A 25,303-nucleotide genomic window follows, 5' to 3' on the forward strand; every position below is an offset into this window, starting at 1 on the left:
CTTTTTGATAACACCTTACTGGTGCATCGCTCGGTTCAATAGATCGTATCACGTCTTGATGATAGAGTTCTTTCAATAGATCATACATATAGTGATTGAACGCGTCAGTGTGCAAAATGTTCATCCCTTTTTTCTTCAATCAAGACTGAGTTACTAAACCTACTAACAGCAATTCCAGGATACCTTTCTTTTTGCTAACTCCCTATCGAAAGTGTCCATTAAGACAGGAATAATACCCTTGAGATTTCTCCCGCCGGCCCTTGGCTGAATCATCCGTATAATTAGCACCACTATCATCAATGTGTTGAGTTATGGAGTCTGCTCCCTGTATTTATAGCTTGGTCAATGGCTATATCCGGTAAAGCTATATTTGGTAAAGCCATATATGGTGAAGCTATATCCGGTAAAGCTATATATGGTACATAGCTATATATAGTAGATGGTTAAATCTGGTAAAGCTATATTTAGTAGACTGAACCATATATATATCCCGTCCAGTAAAGCTTTGAAATGTACTTTCTATTCTCTGTACTCTCTTGTTGTACATGCCTGAAGTCATCAATAAAAAATTCTTTTAGCCAGAGTTCTCCTTGCAATTCTCTCTATTCTTTTCTTTGTGATCATCTAGATCGAGCGTGTGCGTTGTTGTGCGATCCTAACAACTGGTATCAGAGAAAGGCAAAATTCACCACGATCTGTGAAGATGGAAAGTTCAAAGATTGGAATTGAGAAGTTCGATGGATCCGATTTCGGTTTCTGGAAGATGCAGATTGAAGATTATCTGTACCAGAAAGAACTTCACGAACCTCTGTTGGGGGTGAAGCCGGATACCATGACCACGGAACAGTGGAAGCTCAAGGATCGACAAGCCTTAGGGATGATCCGGTTGACGCTATCCAGAAACGTGGCGTTTAACATCATCAAGGAGAAGACAACGTCAGATCTGATGAAGGCACTGTCAAATATGTATGAAAAACCGTCGGCTATGAACAAGGTGTATTTGATGCGTAGATTGTTCAATCTACAGATGTCTGAAGGTGGACGTGTTGCGGATCATATAAATGAATTCAATATGATCATAAGTCAACTGGGTTCGGTGGAAATTAATTTTGAAGATGAAATTAAAGCGTTGATTTTGATGTCATCCTTACCCGAGTCATGGGATACTGTTGTTGCCGCAATCAGCAGTTCCCGAGGATCTGATAAACTGAAGTTTAATGAAATTCGAGATGTAGTTCTCAGCGAAAGTATTCACAAACGGAAAACTGGAGATTCATCAGGCAATGCTCTCAGTGTTGATCGAAGGGGAAGAAGCAAATCAAAGAGCTCAAACAAACATGGGCGTTCAAAATCAAAGAACCGGGGAAAATCTCCAAACAAACCCAACGTAACGTGTTGGAGCTGTGGGGGAAAAGGACACTTTCGGACAGATTGTACAAAGCTAAAGAAGAAGCAGAATCATAAATCTGAAGATGATGATGATTCTATATACACAACAGAAGATGCTGAGGACGTTTTAATCCTTAGTGTGAATAGCCCAACTGAATCCTGGATTTTGGATTCAGGTGCATCGTTCCATTCGTCTCCAAGTAAGGAATTGTTTCGAAATTTCAAATTAGGAAATTTCGGGAAGGTGTACCTTGCCGACAATAAAACCTTGGAGATTGAAGGAAAGGGAGATGTCTCCATACAAACTCCAGCAAGAAATCAATGGACATTACAAGATGTCAGATACATTCCTGGTCTCAAGAAGAACCTGATCTCTATTGGTCAGTTGGATAGCACAGGTTATGCAGCAGAGTTTGGAAAGAGTTCCTGGAAGATTGTGAAGGGCGCCATGGTTGTTGCGCGTGGCACAAAATCCAGAACCTTATACACTACTGCAGAGTGTATAAACATGACTGCTGCTGCTGAGAGTGCTTCCAATTCAAGTCTATGGCACAATAGACTTGGACATATGAGCGTCAAAGGAATGAAGATGCTGACTGCGAAAGGAGCTTTAGAAGGCTTAAAATCTGTTGATATGGGTCTTTGTGAGAGCTGCCTTATGGGCAAACAGAAACGAGTTAGTTTCACAAAGGCTGCCAGAGAACCGAAGAAAGTGCGGTTGGAAATGGTCCATACAGACGTCTGGGGACCATCTCCAGTTTCATCACTTGGTGGATCAAGGTGCTACGTCACCTTCATCGATGACTTCAGCAGGAAGGTATGGGTTTACTTTCTGAAACACAAGTCAGATGTGTTTACCACCTTCAAGAAGTGGAAAGCTGAAGTTGAAAATCAGACCGGCTTGAAGATCAAATGCTTGAGGTCTGACAATGGAGGAGAGTACAACAAATCAGAGTTTATAACATTTTGTGCAGCTGAGAGAATTAGATTGATAAGAACAATTCCCGGTAAGGCAAGACAAAATGGTATTGCAGAAAGGATGAACAGAACCTTGAATGAGCGAGCAAGAAGCATGAGGATTCATCCTGGATTGCCAAAGACATTCTGGGCTGATGCTGTGAACACAGCAGCATATTTGATTAATAGAGGGCCGTCAGTACCCTTGAAGTTCAAATTGCCCGAAGAAGTATGGACAGGAAAAGAACTCAAGTACTCTTACTTGAGAACCTTTGGCTGTACTGCGTATGTTCATGTTGATCCAGAGAAGAGAGATAAGCTTGATGCTAAGGCTGTGAAATGCTACTTCATAGGCTATGGCTCTAACATGTTCGAGTATAGGTTTTGGGATGAGAAAAATATGAAGATTCTAAGACACTGTGATGTGACTTTTGATGAAAATGTCATGTACAAGGACAGAGAGAAGATAAACTCTGAGACTACGAAGCAAGTGGGAGTTGAATTTGAGTGGCAAGAAAATTCACACAGTGATGGTACAATAGAAGCTCAAGAAACTCCTGATCCTATTGCTGAAGAACCAGACGTGGCTGATCCTATTGCTGAAGAACCAGACATGGAGCAAGTTGCACCTGAGCAGGTGTTGAGAAGATCATCCAGAACTACCAGAGCACCAGATAGATATTCAACCTCATTACATTATCTGTTGATGACTGACGAAGGAGAACCAGAGTCCTTTGATGAGGCCCTACAAGTGGAAGATTCAACTAAGTGGGAGCAAGCCATGGATGATGAGATGAGCTCACTTGAAAGGAATAATACGTGGGTGCTAACTGAGTTGCCTACAGGAAAGAGAGCTCTGTTGAACAAATGGGTGTTCAAAATCAAGGTTGAACCAGATGACAGAAGGAGGTTTAAGGCTCGGTTAGTAGTTAAAGGATATTCACAAAGAAAAGGCATTGATTATGCTGAGATCTTTTCTCCAGTTGTGAAATTAACTACTATCCGAATTCTACTGAGTATTGTTGCATCGGAGAATTTGCACCTTGAGCAAATGGATGTAAAAATGGCATTTTTACATGGAGATCTAGATGAGGAGATCTATATGCAACAACCCGAAGGATTTGCAGCTCCAGGCAAGGAGCACATGGTGTGTAAGCTCAATAAGAGCTTGTATGGACTGAAACAAGCACCGAGACAATGGTACAAGAAGTTTGACTCCTTCAAGAGCAAGAGTGGTTTCCACAGAAGTGAAAATGATCAGTGTTGCTACCTCAAGAAATACACTGATTCTTATGTGTTTCTACTCCTGTATGTGGATGATATACTAATTGCTGAATCAAGTATGAGGGAGATAAATCACCTGAAGGCAAGCTTGTCTTCAGTATTTGAGATGAAAGATTTAGGTGCAGCGAAGCAGATCCTTGGGATGAGGATTTCTCGAGATAGATCTGCTGGCACATTAAATCTATCCCAAGAGTAGTACATTGAGAAGGTGTTGTCCAAATTCAAGATGAATAACGCTAAACCCAGGACTACCCCCTTGGCAAATCATATTAAATTGTCAAAGGGGCAATCTCCTAAGACAGTTGAGGAACGTGAGCACATGGCATTAGTTCCGTACGCTTCTGCAGTTGGGAGTTTGATGTATGCTATGGTCTGCACTAGACCTGACATAACACATGCAGTGGGAGTTGTTAGCAAGTACATGGCAAATCCAGGGAAGGAACATTGGGAAGCTGTGAAGTGGCTCCTGAGATATCTGAGAGGTACATCCAATACTACACTTTGTTATGGCAATGGCAAAGTAGTTCTGCAAGGTTTTCTGGATGCTGATCTGAGTGGAGATGTAGACTCCAGCAAGAGCACATCTGGGTATATCTACACTATAGATGGAACAGCAGTGAGTTGGATGTCCAAGCTTCAGAAATGCGTTGCTCTTTCATCTACTGAAGCTGAGTACGTGGCCATAGCTGAAGCTGGAAAGGAGATGATATGGATGACAGACTATCTAGAAGAATTAGGCCGGAAGCAGTGCAAGAAGATCCTTTATACAGATAGTCAGAGTGCCATACAGTTGGTGAAAAACCCAGTCTATCATTCAAGGACAAAACACATTAGAAGACGGTACCATTTCACTCGCAGGTTAGTGGAAGAAGGCGATATGTGTTTGGAGAAGATAGAGGGTGCAAAGAATCCAGCATACATGTTGACAAAATGTGTTGATGATGGAAAATTAAAGCTATGCAAAGTCCTAATTGGTATGGTGTAGGATCAGTCTCCAAGTGGGAGAATTGTTGAGTTAGAGTCTGCTCCCTGTATTTATAGCTTGGTCAATGGCTATATCCGGTAAAGCTATATTTGGTAAAGCCATATATGGTGAAGCTATATCTGGTAAAGCTATATATGGTACATAGCTATATATAGTAGATGGTTAAATCTAGTAAAGCTATATTTAGTAGACTGAACCATATATATATCCCGTCCAGTAAAGCTTTGAAATGTACTTTCTATTCTCTGTACTCTCTTGTTGTACATGCCTGAAGTCATCAATAAAAAATCCTTTTAGCCAGAGTTCTCCTTGCAATTCTCTCTATCCTTTTCTTTGTGATCATCTAGATCGAGCGTGTGCGTTGTTGTGCGATCCTAAAACAATGATTGGGAGATGAAGAAAAGATTCTCAAAGTTTCCTTGTTGCACCTTCCCCAACTAAACTCGAGACTTTCTTTATTTAAAACAAGAGTAATTGGTATATTCATTATTTCCTTAAATCAAGTCGGTACAGTCTATCGACCTTTCCCATTTCTTTAATACTGTTATCAAAGGAGGTATCACTACTATTCTCCAATCGGTATCTTCAGGCAAGGAGCCATAAGAAAGGCGCAATAACATTATGGATAATCCCATTAAGATCAATAAATCAATCCTCTTGATTAGAAGGCATTACAACTCTAATTCAATCTGCATATCATAATCTCAGGGTAAAGCGGTAGCGTATCTGATAAAAAGGAAAGCGCTTCCAACCTATGTATAAACTTTATACGTAGTGTATTTAGAACGTAATAGCCGTTATATACCTTTTCTTGAATAATAGCTAACCGGTCACGGGATACTTGTAGTTCGAAATTCTCATTCAACTCTCCCTTGGAATTAGAAATAGAAAATTTCTTTATCATAGCCTGTGTCTTTATCATCATTCTCTTATTGAACTTGAAACGTTAGGAACAATACCCACAGCAAGAAAGAAAGCAACCATAACGCCTAACCCTACTTAAGAACTGGTCCGCTAGCTGGGATCGATATCTCAACAAAAGGTTGTTCATTACCAAATGTGGACTCAATAACAGCAGAAATGTCGCGAGTTGAAAGAAAAGTATGATGAAAGGGATAAAAACTAGGAATATAATCCATATTAGAAAAGTTGTCGTATGAGGGAAAATAAGTTCAGGGTACGTCCGGGAAGGCTTCCTAATCTTGCTGTACCAGACAGTACAACCTATCCCCAAGAAGACCAGAACAAAGAAACGACCAAACAAACCCTCTGAAGAAGTAACAACTGAAACTCAAACTCTATTCAATTCATAATTCTCGCCGAGCAGACCCGAATTATGCCGGCTAAAGGATGCCAGCGCTCCTGCCTGCATAGGGACAAAAAATAGACCAAGCGAATTACAAAGAAAGGACAACCTATCATACATATGATTCCGGTAAGTTTCATTCATTATATGAAGTATGATGCCTGGCCAGGAGTCAACCTAAACCCTAGCGCCATACTAAGACCACGCGGGACGAAAGGTTACTCGAGAGAAATGAACTATCAAGAAAATCAGCTGGTACCCCCTGGAACCCGTAATGAATCAGTAAGGCCACGAATAGGCAAACAAATGCTTTACCTTCTGCGTCGTGCGTAAGAAGAAGCAAGCAAGACTTTCCTCTCGATATAAGTCATCTGCATCTGGAGTTTTATTTAATCAAGTTGAAGTGGAAGTTTCAGTATAAGTATAGAAGTAGTAGAAGTAGCCGGTTCGTCCTCCAAGGTCAGATCGTCAAAATCCTTGCATAAGGCGAATAGCTACAAACTTTCTCATTCCCGTAAGAATGAGTTAAATAAAGATTTTCTCATTTATGTTCTTATGATTTAGTTCGAGTAAGAAGGGCTTTTGACTGATATCATTTTCTTTGTATAAGTTGTCTCTACCCCATGTATAAGTGTACGTGTAAATATCCATCAGTCTGATTTTTTGATCTCTGCCTTTCAGACTTTGATCTAACGGCATATAACGGATTTTCCTCAAATGGATTTACCTCATTTTCTTTTCCTCAATTTGAGTTGCCACTACCCTACGCGCAAATATACCTATGGCCTAGAGAACGACCATTATCTTACTCTATACTATATAAGGGTGCAATGTATTCTGTATCATTTTTGCATATTTTTCTTGATCACACTCCTTAGGTCATACCAAGGTGCCCTCTCCTACCTATACCTATAGGGTTCCTCGTAAGGAGGGATTCCATATAGGGCGCTGTGTCGGCATACCATAATTAGTGGAGGATCTACTCTTTATCTAGTGAGGATGAGACAGCAAGCCGATCACCAACGTCAATCTTTAGATTGATAACATCTTTGCTCTGTAGATCTTCATTCTCTTCTATTTTGATCTTTATCCTTGGTGGGAATTCCTCTAACCTTAATGGGACAGGGGTACTAGCAGGGAAGAGGGCCTTAAGTAATCTATATGAATCGCTTTACAAAGCTCTTTCCTTCCCTAATTCCTGTGTCGCCACTGAGAAGTTGTTCAAAGACTTGGCGGTCCTAATGGGAAAACAAAGATGATTAGTGGCTGCGGATAGTCTTACCAAGGAGTCGTGCCCATATACTTCTATGTTGTATGCGAAGGCTGTTAAGCGCTTGTATAGTAAAGTCAGTCGGGGGGTTTCTTCCTTGCTTTGTATCTGAAGCAATGCGCAAACTCTCTTCAGATAGCCTATGGAGGCGACCTCACGATCGCTTACCTGTTCTGGTTTGACCCGGTCTGTTTTCCCTCCTTTTATCCGTCGACAGATGTATAAGAAGGCAGATATGCAAGATTTTGGTGTCCCTCTTTCATTTATCTAAGATTATCAGCTAAACGAGTGGATTTCTCAACTGCTACATCAATTCCTTACGATATCCCCTGTAACGACCCGAAATTTTCTACTTAATTTAAGGTCGCTACTGTGTACATACCATAAAACATTGAATGCAGAAGACTTCATTGAAATTCCATAAAACATAACCTTTAACTTAAAAACACAGCCATGGACTTACGTGTTTCGAAAATATCTTTAAAACGACACAACAAAAGACCCGAAATAAAATGAATAAGCGTTTAAGTTTAAAACATCCTATTCTATCCTAAGTCTAAGAAAATAAATACCACTATCCTATGCATGTGCCATGATCTCGAGTTGCGATGCCGTCGTCAGCCGTACAGAAATGCCTTGCCTTAACCTGAAAAAATGTAGTAGCACATGGCCTGAGTATTTAAATAAATACTCAGTAAGTGACCCCCTATCGGGGTTATGCGTCAAACACATGCAATGAAATGATGGGATCTATCGTTCCGTTTCGTTTATTTTTCGTTTCGTTTCGTTTCATTTCGTTTTCCCAACGGTGTAATCCTAACAGGTAATCGTGGACGTGTACCATATACTCTACACGCAGCCCATACGTGCAAGTATGGGCTCACCAGCTAGTTCGCACACCGCTGGGCCACTATCCCTAGCCGGTGGGCATTCTCTAGGGGCCCACCGAGACCCGTTAAAACTAAAACCGTCACGGCAGCGCTATGCAGGGCATAACGATCGTGGTCCTGCCATTTGGATGTATGCGTCCGTACCCTCGTGATGGGATAGGGGTATCCCCCCAAATGCATGATCACACAATATGCATGAGGTTTCACTAGTCCTACAGTCATCATTTAATGAACATAACCCCGTGTCACGTTTTCATGCTTACATGTCATTCTCATTCTCATTTCGTTACATATCATACATATTCCTAGCGGGGTTATGTATCATGCAATTTACCGTATTTCATGTCATGCAATTCATTCAATCACATTCGCATACTCATAGTTAAAGGATATTCACAAAGAAAAGGCATTGATTATGCTGAGATCTTTTCTCCAGTTGTGAAATTAACTACTATCCGAATTCTACTGAGTATTGTTGCATCGGAGAATTTGCACCTTGAGCAAATGGATGTAAAAACGGCATTTTTACATGGAGATCTAGACGAGGAGATCTATATGCAACAACCCGAAGGATTTGCAGCTCCAAGCAAGGAGCACATGGTGTGTAAGCTCAATAAGAGCTTGTATGGACTGAAACAAGCACCGAGACAATGGTACAAGAAGTTTGACTCCTTCATGAGCAAGAGTGGTTTCCACAGAAGTGAAAAGGATCAGTGTTGCTACCTCAAGAAATACACTGATTCTTATGTGTTTCTACTCCTGTATGTGGATGATATACTAATTGCTGGATCAAGTATGAGGGAGATAAACCACCTGAAGGCAAGCTTGTCTTCAGTATTTGAGATGAAAGATTTAGGTGCAGCGAAGCAGATCCTTGGGATGAGGATTTCTCGAGATAGATCTGCTGGCACATTAAATCTATCCCAAGAGCAGTACATTGAGAAGGTGTTGTCCAAATTCAAGATGAATAACGCTAAACCCAGGACTACCCCCTTGGCAAATCATATTAAATTGTCAAAGGGGCAATCTCCCAAGACAGTTGAGGAACGTGAGCACATGGCATCAGTTCCGTACGCTTCTGCAGTTGGGAGTTTGATGTATGCTATGGTCTGCACTAGACCTGACATAACACATGCAGTGGGAGTTGTTAGCAAGTACATGGCAAATCCAGGGAAGGAACATTGGGAAGCTGTGAAGTGGCTTCTAAGATATCTGAGAGGTACATCCAATACTACACTTTGTTATGGCAATGGCAAAGTAGTTCTGCAAGGTTTTGTGGATGCTGATCTGAGTGGAGATGTAGACTCCAGCAAGAGCACATCTGGGTATATCTACACTATAGATGGAACAGCAGTGAGTTGGATGTCTAAGCTTCAGAAATGCGTTGCTCTTTCATCTACTGAAGCTGAGTACGTGGCCATAGCTGAAGCTGGAAAGGAGATGATATGGATGACAGACTATCTAGAAGAATTAGGCCGGAAGCAGTGCAAGAAGATCCTTTATACAGATAGTCAGAGTGCCATACAGTTGGTGAAAAACCCAGTCTATCATTCAAGAACAAAACACATTAGAAGACGGTACCATTTCACTCGCAGGTTAGTGGAAGAAGGCGATATGTGTTTGGAGAAGATAGAGGGTGCAAAGAATCCAGCAGACATGTTGACAAAATGTGTTGATGTTGGAAAATTAAAGCTATGCAAAGCCCTAATTGGTATGGTGTAGGATCAGTCTCCAAGTGGGAGAATTGTTGAGTTATGGAGTCTGCTCCCTGTATTTATAGCTTGGTCAATGGCTATATCCGGTAAAGCTATATATGGTACATAGCTATATATAGTAGATGGTTAAATCTGGTAAAGCTATATTTAGTAGACTGAACCATATATATATCCCGTCCAGTAAAGCTCTTAAATGTACTTTTCTATTCTCTGTACTCTCTTGTTGTACATGCCTGAAGTCATCAATAAAAAATCCTTTTAGCCAGAGTTCTCCTTGCAACTTCTCTCTATCCTTCTCTTTGTGTTCATCTAGATCGAGCGTGTGCGTTGTTGTGCGATCCTAACAACTGGTATCGATCCTAACACTTGGTCGTTCGGAAGAGATTCTTTCTCGATCAGATATAGTATAAAGCATTACAAGAGATAGATATATACCCCTTTTCAAATTCCCACGCGAAGAAGGACGTTTAGAAAGGTTATCGAGAAAGTCAATCGCTCTTTTTAGTGGGGAGGAACAGTCTGGGAAGGGAGCGAGACCAAGCCGAGGAGAGTAAGCCCTTCCAACGTGTAAAGTTGAATAAATTCATCCTCAACTAGAGAGATCAACCTGCGCCTTTCATTTTAGGCCGGCGGCGGCGCAGAACGCACTAATCCGCGACCAACAAGTTTTCCGAAACCAAACTGAAGAGAATTCTGACTTGACTAAAATGCTTGCTGAAAATCAACGAAAGAAGGAAGGTCTTCCCACGTAGTTCGTCGGTCAAACCAACGAGATTCTCCTCTCAAAGGAATAGAGAGATCTTTTTCTAGTTAGACTTCTATCAATGCAATGAAAGAACCATCCCTTCCTCTTTTTTTGTCCTGTCAGATAGAAAGAAAATGAGACCCCAGCCCTTCTTTACCACTTTAGCGAGGGTGAAGGGGGGGTTTACATACAACCGAGGCAAAGTTGTTTATGATTGAATCTCAGAGGCATTCTTTTCATTTGGTAGATCCAAGCCCATGGCCCATTTCGGGTTCACTCGGAGCTTTGGCAACCACCGTAGGAGGTGTGATGTACATGCACTCATTTCAAGGGGGTGCAACACTGATCAGTTTGGGCCTCATATTTATCCTATATACCATGTTCGTATGGTGGCGCGATGTTCTACCTGAATCCACGTTGGAAGGACATCATACCAAAGTCGTACAATTAGGACTTCGATATGGGTTTATTCTATTTATTGGAGGTGATGTTCCTTTTAGCTTTTTTTCGGGCTTCTTCTCATTCTTCTTTGGCACCCACAGTAGAGATCGGAGGTATTTGGCCCCCAAAAGGGATTGGGGTTTTAGATCCTCAGGAAATCCCTTTTCTTAATACCCTGATTCTCCTTTCATCCGGAGCTGTCGTAACTTGGACTCATCATGCTATACTCGCTGGGAAGGAAAAAGGAGCAGTTTACGCTTTAGTAGCTATCGTTTCACTGGCTCTAGTATTCATAGGCTTTCAAGGAATGGAATATTATCAAGCACCCTTTACTATTTCTGATAGTATTTATGATTCTACCTTTTTCTTAGCAACTGGCTTTCATGGGTTTCATGTGATTATAGGTACTCTTTTCTTGATCATATGTGGTATTCGCCAATATCTTGGTCATCTGACCAAGGAGCATCACGTTGGCTTTGAAGCAGCTGCATGGTACTGGCATTTTGTAGACGTGGTTCGGTTATTCCTATTTGTCTCTATCTATTGGTGGGGAGGTATATGAAAGAACAAAACAGTGCATTGAGGAATTCAAGCTCGAAGACAAAGAGAACCGGGCTATTCCAAAGAATTACAGCAGCTTTCCTTCTTCCTTTAATTATTATATACAAAAAAGTCTCTTCCACTTTCCTACCAAATCTATCTGTATTCTGGCACATAAATTCAGGGATCGAAGAGATTATGGCAGATCATGTTCACCAAGAAATGACCCGAAATTGAATCTTAGTCTATTTGAGATTGTTCCTTTTAATCGTAATCAAAGATGTTTTCTTGTCTCTCATTTATTTTTCGAATAAATCGAAGAACCTAATGGATCGAACGAACTCATCCTTGGCAGCTATGAAAGATATCGCCCTTGCGGAAGGAACATTCTCTTCTCTTTTGAGTTTCAGGCAAGAGCTCTTTTTTCTTCAATAAAGGTTTGGAACTCTCATCTTTACGAGAAGAATATGGTATGGGCTTGGTGAAGCTATGAAGCATCTTAGAGTATTCCATTCCTTCAGCTGGATCCGGGCTTGGTTCGACCTCAAAAAAATGTCGATTTAGTAGAGAGAGGTTTGCGAAAGGATATCAACGTATTAGTATATAGATAGATAGAGTGTGCATGCAAGGTGTGTGTAGGTATACCACTTACGAGAAAGAACTCCAAGTAAGTAAAGTAGTTAACCAAAGACAAGTAAGTAGTTCGTCAGTCCTTCCTCCGATGCCTCCCGTTCATTTTCCATTCTTTCATCTTTTTTGTTTTGTTTCGTTCATAGGTCCCAAGCCCTTCTTATCAAGCCCTCCTTAAGTCAAAAAACAGAATAATGCTGACTTTATTTGAACCAACATTGTAAGAACCTTTCTAATTGACACCCCAGTCATAATGCCACCCACCTCTTTTTCTTTTTGAACAAAGACCTTTTTGTCTTTTTGATTTGAGTTAATAATCATCAATCAAATAAATAACTGGCAGGTTTCATTAAAAGCGGAGGCCCGCCATCTGCAAGCATTGTGGTTTGGAATCGATTCTTTCTCAATGTCCCACCCTTTCTTTGAACCTTGTCAATGATCGAACTTAAAGATATGAACTGAGTGCCATTTGATGAGTAACTGAGAACAAGGGAGAGGGATATGGAAAGGATAAAGTAATGAAAGAGGAAATCATTGCTAGTAGTAACGACTTGTCACGATCCATTGGTTCATATAGAATCCATGTCCTAGGTGTATCAAAAAACATGATTTTCGCTAAGCGTATATAATAAAATAGAGTGAAAGGGTCCACCCTGAAACCAAGGGGGTACTAACTAAGAGCTGAGTCCTCTCCGAACCGCACGAGATAGTTGCCCATCATACGGCTCACCAACTTCACTTGCCTCTATGGGAGGCTCGCTCCGGGCAGGTTCGGATCACTTACAATACACGGCTCTACGAAGGAAGGGCTTGGTGGGTTAGTAACGTTTTCAATATGATGATTTTTCCGTATTTGTTTGATGAGAAATGCGAGACGAAAAAGGAACTCATCTTTTCGACTGGGAAATGCAAGTCTGTTTTGTCCACTTTCTTCATCCCCCTCTATTGTTCGATCTCTTCCATCTCTGCCTCGCTCGTTGTCACCTATGTTGGTTGAAGAAAGGTTTGTAACCCTGTGTAGAGAATGAAGAGGGGCCAAGCATCTTCCTCTCAATAGTGCTTCTTGAGGCTCCACTCTCCCCGTAAGGCCCTGTTGTTAGCCTGGGCGAGGGGATAAGGAATAAGGATTGAAACCCACTTCCTGAGCTCTGCCAGGGACTGGACAGGGGTTAGCTTTGTAAATGTGTAGAGCCAAGTGTAGTGTGGTGTAGTAGTCAGCACTTCTAGGCCCCTTCCCGGCTACAGGATGACTCCAGTGCGTTGGGTACTACAGACCCTCTGCCATCCATTGCAGTAGAGCCGTTTCATGAGCGGGGGGGCTAAGCGCTGTTCTTTGAATCAACCGTTGAATGAAATCAAATCTCGATAGATTCATCCATCTTTCTATTCATAGATCTGACTCAAAAAATGGATTGATTAAGTAGCGTGAAGCCCCAAATCCTTGATTTGGCCAGGAAAGACTGCACTGCTTTGTGGCCCAGGAAGCGAAGGGAATGAGCTCGTCTCCCCACTTCTTTTTTTTATCTGTGTCCGTTCCGCACTTCGCGCGCGATTGGCGCTTTGTTTGTTCTCCTCTTATTCTTCATTGGACGGTTCGGATGGACTTCGCCGTTCTTTCCCATCTCAAATGGAAAAGGCTGTCTCACATCGAGATGTCGATTCGTTTTCTGCCCCCAATGAGATGGGGAATTAGTAACCCACTATCTATTTCGTGTTTGGCCCTGAATCTTTCTGAATCGAGGCCTGGCTCGCGTCATTCCAACAACCGGCCGGGAGCACCTCAGTATACGATCGCGCGCAGTACCTGGGAGTCCTATTCTATTACACCTAAGGCCAACTTCAATTCACCAAACCAAGGTTCATCTCATGTAGTGATTGTGGACTCGTACAAGGGAGTAGACATTTGATGTATCAGACTCGACCCTATCTTTCGGAGCATGCATTCCCATCCGTGTCGCAACTGATTCGGTAAGCTACGTGTCCGGTGCACAGAGAACTACCTTCCGTCTCCCAAACAAACTGACTTACTCGTGGCAACCTTCTGGCCGCCCAACGACCTATAACGCTAGTCACTACTCCCACTGGGGCTAGGAAGTAAGCCCCACAACCCAAATCGGCGAAAAACAAATAGAATTTGCTACAAAAACCGGCTAACGGGGGTATTCCTGCGTATGAGAACATAGTAATGGAGAAGGTAATAGCCGAAATAGGATTCGTTTTGGCTAGAGCGCCCAAATCCGCTAGATATTTGACACGGGTTTGCCGTAATGCTAAAACTATAGCGAATGCATCTATCGTCATGAATACATAAATAAAGATACCAATTAGTAGTGATTGAATTCCTTCTATGGTTCCACATGAGAAACCACTACGAATATAACCTACATGTCCAATTGAACTATGAGCTAGAGGTCTTTTGACTTTCGTTTGGGCCATGGCGGCCAGTGCTCCTAAGATCATAGAAGCAATGCTGCAGAAAAAGAAGATTTGTTGCAATGTAGCTCCATAGGAACCATAAATAGAAAGACGTGAAATATTAGCAAAAATAGAGATTTTAGGCGCAATAGAAAGGAATGCTGTAACCGGCGTGGGGGAACCCTCATAGATATCAGGTGCCCACATATATAGAGTCAAAAGAGATATGGAGTCCGAAGGGGAGGGGGGTTTTCTTTGGGGCTTGAGAGATGGAATAGATAGGGCCCCACAAGTTGAGAATTCGCTGCTGTGGAATGAACACGAAAGGGAACGAGGAATGATCAACGAAAAAAGTGCTCTCTGAACCAAACGTGAAAGTTGTTTTCCATCAGACGGCTGTTTCCGTAACTCCACTCTTGATATCCAAAAAGGTCTGCTCTCGGCTATTCCACACTCAGCCTAGCAGACAGAGGCCGTGGTTATCTGAAGTGGATTCTCTCTTTTCTGACGTGGATGCCGAACCTGCTGACCCATTGACTAAGAAGGGGGCGGGCGCAGCAGCTACATGGACCCCTTCCTTTTGTTGCCAGCGCTTTCCCGGGCCAAGCCGGAATTCTTGATGACTATGAGAAAGGGCAGGCAAAGCCCGAAGACTGCTATCCTACCTAATAGGCCAGCGGGTAGAACGAGGAGAGGGCCCGGCAATCATACCACCGCTTTCAAAAAAGCCTGTTCCCTTCAGATAAGACGCACCGTAGGCCATCCTTGTCTTCATTTTTGATGAAAAAGAAATCCAATCTCGATCTCCGAAAGCGTTTTCCTTCCCCTCCCTTCGTCGAGCCTTTCCTTTCATGGTTGGGGGAAGCATTTCCTTATCTGAACTTGGCGGGCATTCTTTACTAGCCTGATTCAAACAAAAAGGGGTGTGAACATAGGTAGGCTCAAAGATGATTTTCAGGTCCTAGCTACGCCATGCGTTCAATACAAAATCTGGAAAGCAGCAGGGATGACAAAAGGAGGTTTCCTGTCTTGCACTGAAAAACTCAGAGGAATAATAGATAGATATGTATTCTTTATCATCTCCCTATTTCTTTTGATATCATCGTTATATCTCTATATCTCAAATTGAGAAAGAAAGAGCAGATGGATCCTATCCCCTATATCGAACACTAAATCCTATCTATTGATCGAAAGATCTTCGTCAAATACCGGACTTTGCCTTTTCTTTTTTTTAGTAATTCCTCATATCCAAAGAAAGCAGCTTACCACAAGCACCCCACCTCATACGACTAGTTGGGGGGGCTGGCTAGCTGTTCGCCTTTTGAATCAAACAAAGTCAGTAGTAGGGGCTGAATAGCTACTTTCATTCTCAAGGAAAGCGAAGAATCCACCTTTAGTCAATAGGAGCCCTACTTCCCTCTTTCTTTGGGACCTCATCACTGAAATGAAAGCGCAAAGAAATTGCTTGATGAGTTGCCGGGCGTAACGCACCGTAGGTTAATCTCTCGTTTTTTTTAGCTTGAGTTTACTATTACTAAACTAATAAGGGCTCGCTGCTTGATAGTGACTTCTTTAGTTTGGTAGGATGACGAAAGAAAGACTACTTCAATGACGTAAATTGTCAGAAACTCGAGAGGGTCGCCTTTGGAAGCATTCGCCGGTAACCCGTCACAACATAATAAAAAGGAATGAGTTTAGCTGACTGAATCCAATCCATAAACCCGGAAACGAGACTTTGTTCCCTTTCGTCAAGTAGGTCAAAAAAGAGGTATACGAACGACTTTTGCTTTGCTTTGCCTTATACTCGATTGGAACAAAGCTCATAAAGAAGGGGAGGCGGAATGGAGAAAGGAAAGGGACAAGGGCGGTCTTGCTTGGCGCGAAGGTGTTTTGGGGGTAGGGTACTAAAGGTCCTCGGACTTCCAGGCGGTTTTTCTTTTGGGCAGTTGTTCACCGTTGGATCTCGCCAATACAGCCCCCCATAGTTTTCGTTACCGAGATATCTTTTTTTTCATTGTTCCCAGGGATTTTTTGGGTAATCTGCTCCCATGCTGCAAATAGTCAAATCTGAACTCAACCCTGTCGCTCTTCTTTCTTTCATCGCGGGCAGGAAGCACACCAGCTGGGTGCCTTGCGTGATTCTACTGTGTTTTTTGCACTTGACTGGGTGGACAGTTGACCGGAAGAGAACTTAGATTCGCCTGGCCATCAGGCGGGCTAGTGCTTATCTTATGTGACAACACTACAGAGCGAGTGGCTCTTCTAGGCGGGCTGTTGTGTGACAAGACTACAGAGAAAGCGGCGTTTTCGTGTAACATGCTATGGTCTCAACGCCCTTACGAGGTAGTGATGAGTTTCACGTGCTCTAAGCCCGGCCCGCGGGCGGTTAGGAAGATTGGCCACAATCTGAGTGGTGCCACCCACCCTACCCTACCACCTATAGGCGGCCGTCCGTCCTACAGCCGCCCGAAAAGGAACTGCAGTGATCTTGAATAGGAATCCTACAGCGATAGATAGAATCCCCATAAAAATACCACTAGATCGAGCACCAGTGATTTCGTATCCGGTCAAAATCTTCGCTAATTGATCGAAGTGGGTAGCTCCAGTAGACCCATAGATCATGGAACAAATAGGGTGGGTAGGCCCAAACACCACACTACACGTATAGGCGTGAACCCCCCTCGTTACCGTACGTGCGACTCTCACCGCATACACCTCGCACAAAGACTCATAAATCCATCTCGATTCCACCTCTATATACTCTCCCTCCAATCCTCGATCAAACTTGCGTTCCCCAGGCGCTATGAAATGGGGGTCTTGACTTCGCCTATCGTATGTATTGGCTTGGCTTCGTGCAGAACCAAGGAGGCATTCTGGCGGGCGCGTGTAGGAAGGGAAGGCCGACCACTACATAAAAGACAATGACTACAAGCAAAACCGGAAGCCACTCGCTTCTATTCTGGTTGGGATTGTCTATCGATGGGAATCTATATATCGTAGTAATTCGCCAACCTTTATAAACTGAAATACGATACAATTTCACTTCACGCCACGGAAAAAAAGAAAGAAAGAGCGAAGCTCCTTGGGCTACGATGACGAATGCCTCTTTTCTCTTCTCTTCAGTCTACAACAAACAAGTGGGAGAGGCAGGATTCGAACCTACATAGAAAAACTTCAACAGATTTACAGTCTGTCGCTTTTGACCGCTCGGCCACTCTCCCCTTCCTGGGCCGAGGCCCCCCTCAATGAGTTCGAAGAAGGAAGACCGCGCCCTGAATAAATCAATAAGCTTTTTGATTTGATTGAAGGGACTAATTACCATTTATTAGCTTAGCTAGCGTTCCGGGAGAATCCAGTCATTTAGTCAGTTCATAACAATCTCTGTAAAGCAAGGGGCAAAGCTTCGACACTTCCCCCTTCGTCGCTTCTGGCTAAGCTGCGAGTTAATGAGCAAGTGAATGAACAAACAAGGCATGTTCCTAAAAGGTTGGGCGCTCCCGCTTGACTAAGAGTTGAGAAAGTCAGGCTCTTCCGCTGAGCGAAGCTGCGAGTCTACCCTTCTCGAGAGCCTACTTAAATAGCTTATGCTTACCAAGCCTAGTCTACAAAGAGAGGGGAGGGCTACAGCAAGCAAGCTTTCCCCCTTTCTTCCTTCCCCCTTCTTAATTACCAAGAACTTGGTTGCCACTACTTAGAAGCTAATTTAGACCATCCCACACCATTGCACTACATCCATTTCGAATGAGGCGGCATACTAATTCCACCATTGCACTACATCCATTTCGAATGAGGCGGCATACTAATTCAGTCTTCCCCCTAAGAATTGAACGAACCCAGTTGAGGAATCAAAACCTTGCCACTTTTGATGTCCCATGATTCTTCCCGTTTAGAAACTCAGGAGAAGGACAGGGGTTGCCAGGTCAGAAAAGCAACTTTTGATGTCCCATGATTCTTCCCGTTTAGAAACTCAGGAGAAGGACAGGGGTTGCCAGGTCAGAAAAGCAACTTTTGATGTCCCATGATTCTTCCCGTTTAGAAACTCAGGAGAAGGACAGGGGTTGCTAGGTCAGAAAAGCAAGAACTCGTCATTCTACCCAAGTAGGATTTGAACCCACGAAACCTTGCCACTTTTGATGTCCCATGATTCTTCCCGTTTAGAAACTCAGGAGAAGGACAGGGGTTGCCAGGTCAGAAAAGCAAGAACTCGTCATTCTACCCAAGTAGGATTTGAACCCACGACCAGTCAGTTAACAGCCGACCGCTCTACCACTGAGCTACTCAGGAACAACAAACTTAAGGAAGCCCACTCTCATTCTTTGGACCAACTTCTGACCGAACAAAATGAGTCACTCTTTTTCACATACACCGGGAGAAAAGGTTACGATAGCAAGCCCCTCCCCGGCCGGAGAGCCTCCAGGACAAGGGGGTGGTGGTCAACCATCCACTCTCGAGATTCATATGGATCAATCAATGCGTCCTGCCAGTTCGCTAAGTAGACTCACTCTACCGAGTGGCAACAAAGGCTGGAACTATTCCTGCCAAAAACAAGGGACCTACTTCTCATCCTAGGAGTTAGTAGGTATGAAAGAGTCCCCTCTCTCTCTCTCTCCGAGTTTCGACTACTAAGTAGCACTTCTGCTATTCTATAATAGAATGGATTCTAGTCAAGCTGAAAAAGCCCACTATTATTAGTAAGCTAGCGCGCCCCCCTTATCAAAGTCGACATTTCTCGCTTGTTAGTCCGACCTTTTTGGATATTTGAAGAAGGCAGGTTTGGAACCCTATCCAAGGGCAAGGTGCTGGTCTGGATCTCGCTTGGTGGTGCCCTTCCCTTCTCGATGATTGATTGTTGACTCAACATGGATTTCGTGCTTGAGTTGTGGGGCCCTCCCTCCATCTATCGAGTCAAGTAATTCGCTCTCGGCAATTTGTCCGTCCTCATGCCATGCTTCTTCTTTCTTCGAATCGGTTCCTAGTGTCAGTTAATCAAGATTCGCCATCAAGAGAGGGTTAGGTTAAGCCAAGCCAGCCGGTCTCATCATTCACTTCCCCCGTCCATCGATAACAGGAGTACGCATCAGCACATATCGAACGAAAAAAGCGTGAATCCTGGATTCTCTTCCTCAATCAAAATGTCGAGCAATTTCTCCCTATTAATTCGGTCAAAGTCTCCACGGGACCCTCTACGCGGAGGTGCACCATGTTGATAGGAGCAAAGACCAGATTGTACATGTCCTCGAAGGCTGCATTCATGGCAATCATCACTAGTTTCTCCCTCATTTCTTCTTTTTTCTCTTGAATTAAGGGCTATCCATTGAGTAAAGGGAGGTTTTGCTACAGTGATTCGGGCGGTTGGTGTCCTCTTCCTCTTCGAGAGTTGCGGGTCTTTCTGCATGAGTGGTAGCTCACAAACTCCTCGTACACGAGTCCTAGTCGTTGCATAGCGGTCTGTTTCCCGGCTTCGGCGATGATGATTGGTTTCATCCATCCTCGACCCTAATGAAATGGAGTATTCCAGTCAGTCAAGCGGTTTGGGTTCTCGGCAGGTTCCCGTTCGCCTGCCCGCTCCCTCATAGTCCATTAGTGGGTAGGGTGGAAAACTGATAGATAGGGCGCCCGCCTCCTCTTCAGACGTGTCCTCGACAACTTGGCGGTTGGTTATTCGATCTCCGCTTTTGGGGGCAGAAGTGCTTGGTCGCTGGGGTTTCTTCCTTTTCCTCAACCAAAATGAAAAAGGTTGTTTGTGTCAGCCTGGTCTAAGATTTGGTTATGAGCTGGCTAGACAAAGAAAGATGGATTGAAGGTTAGATAGATTGGAGTGAAAGTGGCACAGGACCTTCGATCGACCATGGGGCGTATTCTACCCTTACCGAATTCATTCTATGGAAGGGTTACGTAAAAAGCTCCTTCTCATGTATCTTGCATTTCTTTGGTTTTTGGAAGTTCCAGAATGTTGTCTTTTGATTTCCTTTGTTGGGAAGCCCCCTTTGATTAATGATCGTTCCGTGCAGCTTGCTACTCCCCGAGGCCAGGGACGGGGTCAAACCGTCATTCCAGAATTTGCAGTCCGATACATTTCCATTATGTTACATAGCCAAACCCCCCAGCTCATGTGCCAAAGTTAAACGGTTGTTCTTCCTTCCTTCCCCGCTCCCTCTTTTTCTAGATATGCAGTGGTGGGCGGAGCACTCTAGATGACTGGCGGCGGGTTACCATAGAAGAGGGGACAACTTCTTTCTCCCTTGCTCCATTTTCCTTTGATGATTGAAAGTAGCAAGCCACTCCACTACTAGTTAGTATAGAGGCCAGATAGATAGAAGGTAGCTCATCCAGCCCAGCGAGCGGATCCATTGTTTGTGCGACAGTGCAATGCAGTTGAAAATGGTAAGCTCCTTTTTTTGATTTATTAGTAAGGGTATAGGTTGGGGAAAACTCCAAAACTAGGGTTCCAAAAAGCTGACCTTAGAAAGGATATCCGTTTTCGAAAAGGGCACCCCTACCTACGAGCCCCTAAACTACAAGCTAGCGCGCAACGACTTTTCCACCGTTGTTGCTTGCAGCTTGCAGGCTCGAAAATCTCTCTTTTCTTCTCCATGTCTCCATTTGATTCGCTTCTTCTTTAGCGCAACCGCTTGGTTTGCTTGCCCCTTGTTGTCTTGCATTTTGTGATCTGGAGCTTCAGTCTGCCTTTTGCGTCTCGCCGCGATCCGACGTGGATTTCCGATTGAAATGTTAGCTCCAGGGTTTGGGCAGCCCATCTGGTGGGGGCAGCTATCACTACTGGAAGCCCCTGCGTTCGGCTGCTCCCCGTCCGCGTATCTCACACTCCCCAGATTTTGGCTTTCATCTTTCATTTGCCTTTCCGGCATTTTTCTTTCGAGATATAGGTCGGCTTCGTGCATCTCGATGTTTGACGGGGGTGCTCCTGAGGTATGCCCTTTCGGTGGGTTGTTCTCTTCTCTGTCTTTTCCATCCAGTGCCCACACTGCGTCAGAAAATCTGCATCTTCGAACTCTCTTCGCAACGTAATATATCAGTCTCTTTCTCTCGGCCGGCATCTGTCTTTTAAGTCATTGATTTCATATCGAGAAGCGGTGTTCACTATTAAGTTAAGCCTACGTATGCCCATTCATTTCAAGCTTGATTCCGCTCTTAGACTCGTTACGCTGTTCGACTGAACTCGTTGACTCTGCACTCTATTCGGTCGGAACCTGGTTCGATAACCTTCTCTCATAGATTCCCTTCACCAAGTCATCGCCAGGAATCTGCTCTTATCCCTTTGTTCCTTTCTTGTCTTGCCCAAAAACTTTCTGTATTCTCATTGGCGAAAGACTCTCCCGCGGCAAGGTTTTACACATAGGGGCACTTTCTCTCGCTTGCCGTTAGTTCGTCTAGCGCCTTTCGGTTGTGGCCCACCCCGTGGGTTAGCTTGGGTTAGATTTTGGAGTCTGGAAGGCTTGTATTCTTTCAAAAGGTCAGCCATTCTTCTCCCATTAGACTTGATAATCCTTTTATATGATCTTTGTTCCTTCTCTCTTCCAATTCTCTCTCTCCCTAGACTAGATTTGACAGGGGCGGGGAATACCATTCTATTCTATCAATAAGAAGAAGAAAGTAGCAATTCCGTTTCCAATGGTTTGAGCTTGGAAGCAACCTACTATCTATCGATAGGCGAGAACAGACAGCTATGTTATTGGCAGCTTCGCCTATCTATTCTATTCTATTATGGCTGGCTTGGAGACAGAAGAGTAAGACCATCATCCCTGGCTGGGTACGATCATAGCTTGATTCATTCGTTGAACCTTGGGGATAACCATTAGCATTGAGGTCAATCACCACACCACCCATATAAGAAATACGACATTCCATTCCTTCCGCGAGAGTGCATGGTCAACACACACCTAACCTAAAGCGCCTACGTTCCGCTTGTAGCCAATCCAACCACAACCTAACTAAACTATTATGAGATTCTACAACCGAAACTACTGGTAGTCTTGATTGAGGGGACTCCTCCTATCTATAATAGTTAGCAGTACTAAACAAGCGAGTCATCGGTCTGGAGAAAGAAAAGGAACTCGCTTAACTCGCTAGGCCTTCGGAACAAAGAAAGGTGATTCTATTCATGCTTCAGACGATCTGGCTACTAATTATAGATGATACTAGAATATTCAAAACGAGACGAAAGGCGAACCTATAGAGAGGCCTGTTTTAGTGCGTTTACAAAGGTAACCGGTTGGTTGGTTAGGTGGACTTTGACTTTTGAAACGGTTGGACCGGGAATGAAAAACGTCTGCTAATGCCCTTTGGCTAAGATCTTTTTTAGATCAGCAGCAATGAATGTCTTGTGTATCTATGAAGAAAGATTTCTCCCCGCGTTTAGACCCTGAATGCCATACCTTGCTTCAGGCGATTCTCTCGTGAATCGCGCATAGTTCCGTTTGCCTGAGGAATGTCTGTGATCCGCTTGGTATAGTGCTGGATTTCATGGCCGACGTCTAACCGGCACGAGCCGACATGAAAGGAGTTCCCCGCAAAGCATTTTTCTTTCGTCCTCGGACGTTCTGTTCGATTCCGGCGCTTGCGTTCTGATGTCTGGAACCCTCGCGATTGATTGGGAAAAAGAGCGAAAGCGAGAAAGATGGATTGTTATCCGAAATCGATAGGAATTCCTCGGGGATTGCCTGCCTTCTAATAGATGTTTTGTCTTTCAAACATCCAATCTCATGCTAATAAGAAAACCGAGTGATTGCTAGTCAGCTTTCATTTTTGGAAATAGAAAGGTAGGGGCGAAGAAGCTCGACTGGAAAGGAGAGGGGCGAAGAAGCGAGACTGGAAAGGAAAGGAGAGGGGCGAAGAAGCTCGATTGGAAAGGAGAGGGGCTGAGGCTCTTCAGGCTTTACAACTTGTGCTTCAATTAGGGAATGGCATGGATCAATCATGCGGTTCTGCAGCGCCCTCCAACTTGCTGTCTGCTCCCCTTCACTTTCTTTGCTGGACAGGAAGATGCGAATTGCAAGGGCCTTCCCACCACGCGAAGTTCAAACCTCGCCGGAGAGAGAGAAGCGAATTGAACCCCGGTCTCAAATCCCTTCGCAATCGAAGGTGAAAGCGGGAAAAAGATGACTCAACCCTTTTTGTCAGCCGACTTGTTAGGAGTAGGGGCTTTCTCGCCATACGCACCCAGACAGACAGACATTACACCAATTGTGGCTGGCCCAACAGTTTCCAGAATGCATTGGAGCTTATGCGAGGCATCCGCATAGCTCCGAGTGCATTGGAGCTCTTCGCTCGATGTCCCGGGTCGCTTGTAAACCGCAGTTTCGTCGGGCAGTGGCTTATTTCTAACACCCCCCTTACTAGATCAAACAAATAAAGCTCCATCCATTGAATGAATAAACTTCTCCCTCCCGAACCAAGGGTCAGTCAATGGTTCGTTGCTAAGCCTATCTCAGTGATGTTCAAAACTGGGAAAATCGTGCTAATTTCATACGAATCAGTAAGATGCTAAGGTATTTCCTTCTTGATTTTGCTTTGTTAAAGACCTATCTATCATTGAACTAACTTATATCTAATCTGAGAGGGGATTAGTGGGTTTGGGTCTGTGCTCCGGCTGTGCAAGATGGTGGAGATGCTGTTGTGCTTTCGCCGTAGTCTTTCTATTTGATTGTTGTGGTTGTGTGTTTCGAGATTGAATTGCCGTGAGGCTACCTGATTATGCGGGAATCCCTAGTTTTCCTCTCTGAGATTGATTGAATCTCTCCTTATCAGATTGTAGGTCTGCTTCACATGGATCTCCCGCCTCGTTTGAGTGCTGCTTTTTTCTGATCTTCATCCGGCTAAATTTCTCATTGTAATTTCTTTTATTATCTTGAACTTGATAGTGAAGGTTTCGTAATGGGCTTTTTCTTCTTCTTCTTCTTCTTCTTCTTTTCTTTTTCGGTATGCCGCTCCGCGATCAAGGAGCGAAAGAACCAACAAGTGGGCTGTGGTGATGTCAGAATTTGCACATATTTGTATTTATTTAGTGATCAGTCTGCTAGTTTCTTTGATCCCACTCGGTCTTCCTTTTCCATTTGCTTCCAATAGTTCAACCTATCCAGAAAAATTGTTGGCCTATGAATGTGGTTTCGATCCTTCCGGTGATGCCAAAAGTCGTTTCGATATACGATTTTATCTTGTTTCCATTTTATTTATTATCCTTGATCCGGAAGTCACCTTTTCTTTTCCTTGGGCAGTACCTCTCGACAAGATTGATCTATTTGGATCTTGGTCCATGATGGCCTTTTTATTTATTTTGACGATTGGATTTCTCTATGAATGGAAAAGGGGTGCTTTGGATCGGGAGTAATCACTAACTAGTGAGAGGGCAAAAAGAGGGGGGAAGGACAAAGGAAAGAGCGATGCCCACATTAAATCAATTGATTCGTCATGGTAGAGAAGAAAAACGGCGCACGGACCGTACTCGAGCTTCGAATCAATGTCCCCAGAAGCAAGGAGTACGCCCCCGTCTTTCAACGAGAACACCGAAAAAACCTAATTCAGCTCCACGTAAGATAGCTAAAGTACGGTTGAGCAATCGACATGATATATTTGCTCACATTCCGGGCGAAGGTCATAATTTGCAGGAACATTCTATGGTCTTAAAAAGAGGAGGTAGAGTGAAAGATTCGCCAGGTGTGAAATCCCATTGTATTCGAGGAGTCAAGGATTTGCTGGGAATTCTGGATCGAAGAAGA

At 43.7% G+C, this 25,303-nt stretch overlaps 1 non-coding gene across 1 annotated transcript; it reads right to left on the reverse strand.

Moving 5' to 3' along the window:
• Positions 1-17,705: 17,705 nt before the first annotated feature.
• TRNAY-GUA (transfer RNA tyrosine (anticodon GUA)) lies at positions 17,706-17,788 on the reverse strand. The gene has a single exon. It is a non-coding gene; the product is annotated as a tRNA-Tyr (tRNA).
• Between the last annotated feature and the right edge of the window lie 7,515 nt (positions 17,789-25,303).

The sequence above is a fragment of the Cucurbita pepo genome, chromosome 10 (genome assembly GCF_057944985.1).
Source record: "Cucurbita pepo subsp. pepo isolate OVF chromosome 10, ASM5794498v1, whole genome shotgun sequence".
NCBI lineage: Eukaryota > Viridiplantae > Streptophyta > Magnoliopsida > Cucurbitales > Cucurbitaceae > Cucurbita > Cucurbita pepo.